Source organism: Chrysemys picta, chromosome 2, assembly GCF_011386835.1.
Source record: "Chrysemys picta bellii isolate R12L10 chromosome 2, ASM1138683v2, whole genome shotgun sequence".
Classification (NCBI taxonomy): Eukaryota; Metazoa; Chordata; order Testudines; family Emydidae; genus Chrysemys; species Chrysemys picta.
This window is the reverse complement of record NC_088792.1, coordinates 153,977,243-153,982,836: the sequence shown is the minus strand read 5'-3', so window position 1 is coordinate 153,982,836 and position 5,594 is coordinate 153,977,243.

The following is a 5,594-nucleotide window of genomic DNA, read 5'->3' as shown; positions in this document are numbered from 1 at the left end:
CCCCCGCAGGTCGGGTGGACCGCGCGCCCCAGCCGAGCCCGCAGGACCACGGGGAGGCCGGGCCCAGCCAGCAGCTCGGGCTTCCCTTGCAGGCGGGGACCCCCCGGCCACTGGGGGACCCTTCCTGTGACCCCGGCGCCGCGGGAGCTGTTTCCAACGGGGAACGTGCTTGGTGGCAGCAGGAAGGAGGCTGCGGTGCGGGGCGGGGAGTGCGGCGTGTGCCGGGGATGCAGGGACCCATGCCGCCCCAGACGCCGCTGAGCATCCGAAGCCTCCGCCAAGCAGAGGCTGCTGGGGGAGCAGGGCAGGCGGGGGGCGCAGAGACTGCAGGGCGAGGAGGAGCAGGGCAGGCAGGGGCATAGAGACTGCAGGGGCAGGGGAGCGCAAGGGCAGGGCAGGCGGGGGGTGCAGAGGCTGCAGGGGCGGGGGGTGCAGGGGCTGTGGGGCGAGTGGGGAGCAGGGAAGCACTTAGCAACCCCCAACCAAGATCCGGGAGGGAGGAGGGGGAATGCGGGGTGCTCAGAGGAGGGGGCAGAGTTGGGGCAGGGACTTTGGGGAAGGGGTTGGAATGGGGGCGGGGAAGGGGCGGGGTTGGGGCGGGGCTGGGGAAGTGGCAGAGTTGGAGCAGGGCCAGGGCCCCCGTGAAGTGTCCTCTTTTTTCAGTGTTGAAATATGGTAACCTTAGTGGAAGCTTCCCTCCTCTTACCACCACCAGCCAAATGTCAGAGCAAGCAGGTTTTCTGCACATACCCTGGGTAACACCAGCTTAAGGAATAATAAAAGTAGAGCCTGAACATCCCTGCACTGGGAACCTTGCCATGAGTGAGTGCAAGTCTCGAGACTGACACTAGAGGAGAACACCCCTGGTTTGGCCTCTCTTCCCGATAGCCTAGGACTAGCCAGGCAAAGAATGTGACTGAACTGGCAGAGAAGCAATCCAACCCAAACAGACAAGTGGTTCATTACAAACAGGGAGGGACCAGCTTGCAAAAGGGTGGCACTTGGAGCTGGTGGAAGTGTTCAACATTTTGACCGAATTTCTAGTTTCAAAATTGAATTTTGAAACATGCCAGGGGAAAGAAGGGGGAATTTTGCAACCAGTTTTGCAATTTCCCTCCTTTTCTCTCTATCCAGCTCTAGTTAAAGTGAGACGGTAGCTCTCCAGTTACATTCATAGCACAGTCAGAATCAGTCCCTGTTGCCATTGTGCTCAGAACCACGTTTGATGTTTCAACACAGCTGTTGCTAACATGGTTTCCCTTAAGCAGCAAGGCTACTGTTCTTTACACAGAGAGTATTAAAAATCACACAAAAATCAGGTGGCAGAAAGAAGCAGCACAAAAGAGGGACCCCTGGAACCAGCACGGTCTTTTCCTCAAGGCAAGCATGCTTATAACGAGAGAAGTTAATATAAGCAGAGACTGGATAGACAAACTCCCTAGTTGGGGGTTGGTCAAAGGTTACATCTTGGGGTGAAGGCAAGCACCTTGCTTACCTCATATATTCTTCCCTTAGCAACAGCAGTGCTGTGGTCCAGGCCTGCAGGATGCAGTAGAGTGCTCTGGCTGGACCTCTTGGCAAGTCCTCGCCCTTCTAGGCATTGGCGGGACAGCGTATGAAACAGTCCAAACAAAAAGGAAAATATGTGCACAGTCCAGACTCCCTCCCTCACGCCTAGGAAGAGAAACCATCTCTCCAATGCCACAGGAAGCCTCAACTTCTGCCCTCCTGCACGGCTAACGGCCAAGAATTAGTCCCCGCCAAGAAACAAACCAGCCTGTTGTCATTCTCCTCAGAGGGCTCAGGCTGGTGCCGCTTCCCAGCCATTCTTCGGCACATGCCCCAGGCTGGGAGCTCTAGCTCTGTTTGTCTCAAGTCCCGCCCTTTCATGCGCTCACCTGAGCCTGACAAGTCACACAGGTGCTGTGGGTTGGGGCTGATGGGAACCACAAGAGTTCTTTAACCCCTTCTTGACAGGTATAGCGTGTGTCATCTGCCCCACCACCGGGTTCGACCCTTAGAACTCCCAGGGCATGCAGGGTGACCTTCCCAAAGACTGCCACCCCTCCTTCCCCCACACCCTCCCCTTGACTTGTTTTCACCCACTTAAAAATGATCTCCCTGACTTTAATTGAATCAGGATAATGGGGCTTATGAACTCAAGCAGTGGCTATAAAAGGCCATCTACACTACCCCTGTGCTGCTCTTACATCAAGAGAATTTGAGCATCTGAGTGACCTTTATGACCTCTGCACATAGCACATCTCAGGCTAAAGGCACAAGGCTAGATAGTTGTGCAGAGCGAGCTTGTCTAATCCTAGTGACTGCTTCCTTTATTCACTCCGAGCATGTTCTCATTTAAACTCTCAGCCCAGAGAGTTCAGATAAGCATTTTGGATACCTAGCTATACCTCACAAAGTAGGGAATATATTTGTGTTTTCCTTTCATTTCTTTCATTGCAATTCTGAGTTCTCCTGCTGTGCTTGGCTTTATTTGCCCCAGTTCTCAGAATCCCTTTTTAGCTAGCTGCTTTCATCCACGGAGAATTTGTTACAGAAGTAACATCATTCTACTGCTAATGAGGAGTCCTTTGCTATTCACAGTCCTCTGCCAATTCTCCCCACTTTGTAGCATTCGGGTGGGGTGTCACTGCAAATTAGTTCCCTTTTAGTGTTTTCCCCTGCAACTGCTCAAGATTTCCGCTTGGTTCATTATGCCCATTCATGCCAAAATCCTCCATTATTCAATTAAGGCTCCTTCCTGTGTAACCCTCCCTCTGCTTTTACTTCCTTAGGGGGAAGTTTCCATTTTTCTTCTGGCTTCTTCCCGCCTCTCTTTTGAAGCATTGTGTTTCCTTATTGTGAAAAAAACAAGTGACACATAATGCTGCAATCAGTCAAACCCTAACAACACTTGCCATTTTCTCTCCCACACCTTTCATCCAAGGATCTCAAAGCAATTTGTAAACATGAAGAAATTAAGTCTCCCAGAGTAGATTGTTATCAGTGTCTTCTCCATTTTACAGAAGCACAAGAAGATCAGGGCTTGATTTTCATAAGCAGTGAGCTCTCCCAACAGCCTAAGCTCCATTTTTAGAAAAGATTTAGGCTCTTAACTGGGATTTTCAAAAGGGACAAGGCACATAATTCCCATGATGACAAGTCGATGACCTATTAGCCTGATTTATCAGTATTGCACACCTTTACGACTCTATTCCCCATCAGCTTCCACACAGAGGAAAGCCCTTTAACTGTAACAGTCTGCTTTCTAACTACCAAGCAAGGGGGAAAACGTCCACTAGCCTTTGCATGTTGTGATAAATAGGGTATTGATACCTGGAGCCTTCTGTTCCTGTAGTACTGATATTTGCCTGCAGAGGTCAGCATTGCAAAGGAAATATGAAACAAGCCGCTAGGTATCAGGTTTTGGGGATTACAATAGGTATGAAAAAAATTTAAATGCTCTCTCTTTATTTTTAATCAACTGTTGGTGTTTGTGAGAGGGCTGCCCCAACGGATTGCCGAGTTCAAATTCTGAGGTGAACTGCTGTAGAATTTCAATCACTTTGGATCTATGCACCTCTGAAATCCTGTCACCTGTGACCTATCATCTTAACCAATGAAATGCCCTCTTGAGCTTTTAACATGTAAATCAACAACTCTACATTTTTCCCCACCTGCGCTATCATTCAAATATGTTGCTAATCATGCTGTCCTCATCAAAGCAGTTGGCAGAAGGCTGCTGAGACCAGAAACAGCCACAAGGGGGCTGAAGAATATATATATTTTCCATCTGATACACAAAGCTTTAAGGTGAATGCTGGGATTTTGAAAGGAGCTGAAGGCAATTAGGCATAACTTAAATGGCAGGCAGGCACCCAACTCACTTAACCTCCTTTGAAATCCCCAGCCTGGATTCCTCCCTCGACACTCCTGGACTGTGAAGAGAATGTGTTTTGTTAAGTGCAGTTACAATTGTAACAGTCACTGTGTGAAGATGTTCCTTCTCACCCACCAGTTCTGCTCCTGGGAGTCTGACTGGACCAGTAATTAGGGCATTAGTGACACACTTCAAAGAAGGATGTTCGAGTCCCTACTACGCCAGAAGCTTCCCGTGTGACCTTGAGCAAGTCACCTAACTTCCATTGATTTTACTGCAAGTTATGACCCTAAATCTCTTTGAGGCTCTAGGCCTCAGTCTCGCTGTGCCTCAGTTCCAAACAATGGGAATAATAACACCTCCCTACCTCACAGGGGTGTTGTGAGGATAAATACAACAAAGATTGTGAGGTGCTGAGATACGACAGGGGCCACGTGAGCATGAGAGAGGGACTTTGTTAGCACAAACACATGTGCCCTGCATAGTCGTCATATCTACAGGGAAGCGAGCCAGATTCTATTCCATCTCACACATCACCAACAAAAATTGTCAACTGAATTTTGACTGGAACATTTTTGCTCCAATTACATCAGAAAATACAGTTTGATTTTTCAGGTCCCCTCCTGTGTTTGCAGTGCTGGCGATGGGAAAATTCATCTTTTGTTAAATATAATAAACCCTGAAGATCCATGAGAGAATAAAATAGGAAAGATCCAGCTCACTTTTTTTTTTTTTTTTTAAACAAAGCCTCTTCTCACAGTAGAACCACATTTTAAGTTAAATACTCAGTGTATGATGTATAAAAGCATGGGGGTTATCTACCCTGTAAGACCTTGCATCACAGACAGAGATATATTAATGTAGTTATAGCTGGTCTAACAATGACAAGAAAAAGAATATAGTTGCATATAAACTACTTGAATTTGATTGGCTGCTATTCCTGAGGTAATTTGTTATTGTCAGATATTCTGAGGGATGTCAGTGAGGAGTGCAATAGGAGAACCTAAATAGACTAGATCAATTCACAAAAATGTTCATCAACACCATGTTTACTTTCCAGTCTCTTGTTCCTCCTCCGATTGGATGACAAACTTTTTAAACCAGGGGTCAGCAACCTTTCAGAAGTGGTGTGCCGAGTCTTCATTTATTCACTCTAATTTAAGGTTTCGTGTGCCAGTCATACATTTGAACGTTTTTAGAAGGTCTCTTTCTATAAGTCTATAATATATAACTAAACTATGGTTGTATGTAAAGTAAATAAGGTTTTTAAAATGTTTAACAAGCTTCATTTAAAATTAAATTAAACTGCAGAGCCCCCCGGACCGGTGGCCAGGACCCGGGCAGCATGAGTGCCACTGAAAATCAGCTCGCGTGCTGCCTTCGGCACACGTGCCATAGGTTGCCTACCCCTGTTTTAAACAATACCATGGGGCAAGTCTCACCCCATGAATAATGAATAGTAAATAATCAGTGAACAACCCAGCGGCTAAAAATTATATGCCTGAATTATTTGGTGAACACGTACAGTTTGCAGAAACAAATCAAGACATGTTAGATAATGATAAGGGACACATTTATCTATTATTACCATTCATCCATCCCTAAAAGTAATAGTTTCCTGGACAAAGGGTGAACAGTCCATTGTGATTATGTCCTCTGACTAGCTCCAGGCCATAAAATTGCACCCAGTGATTTCTGCATCTGGCCCCATAAC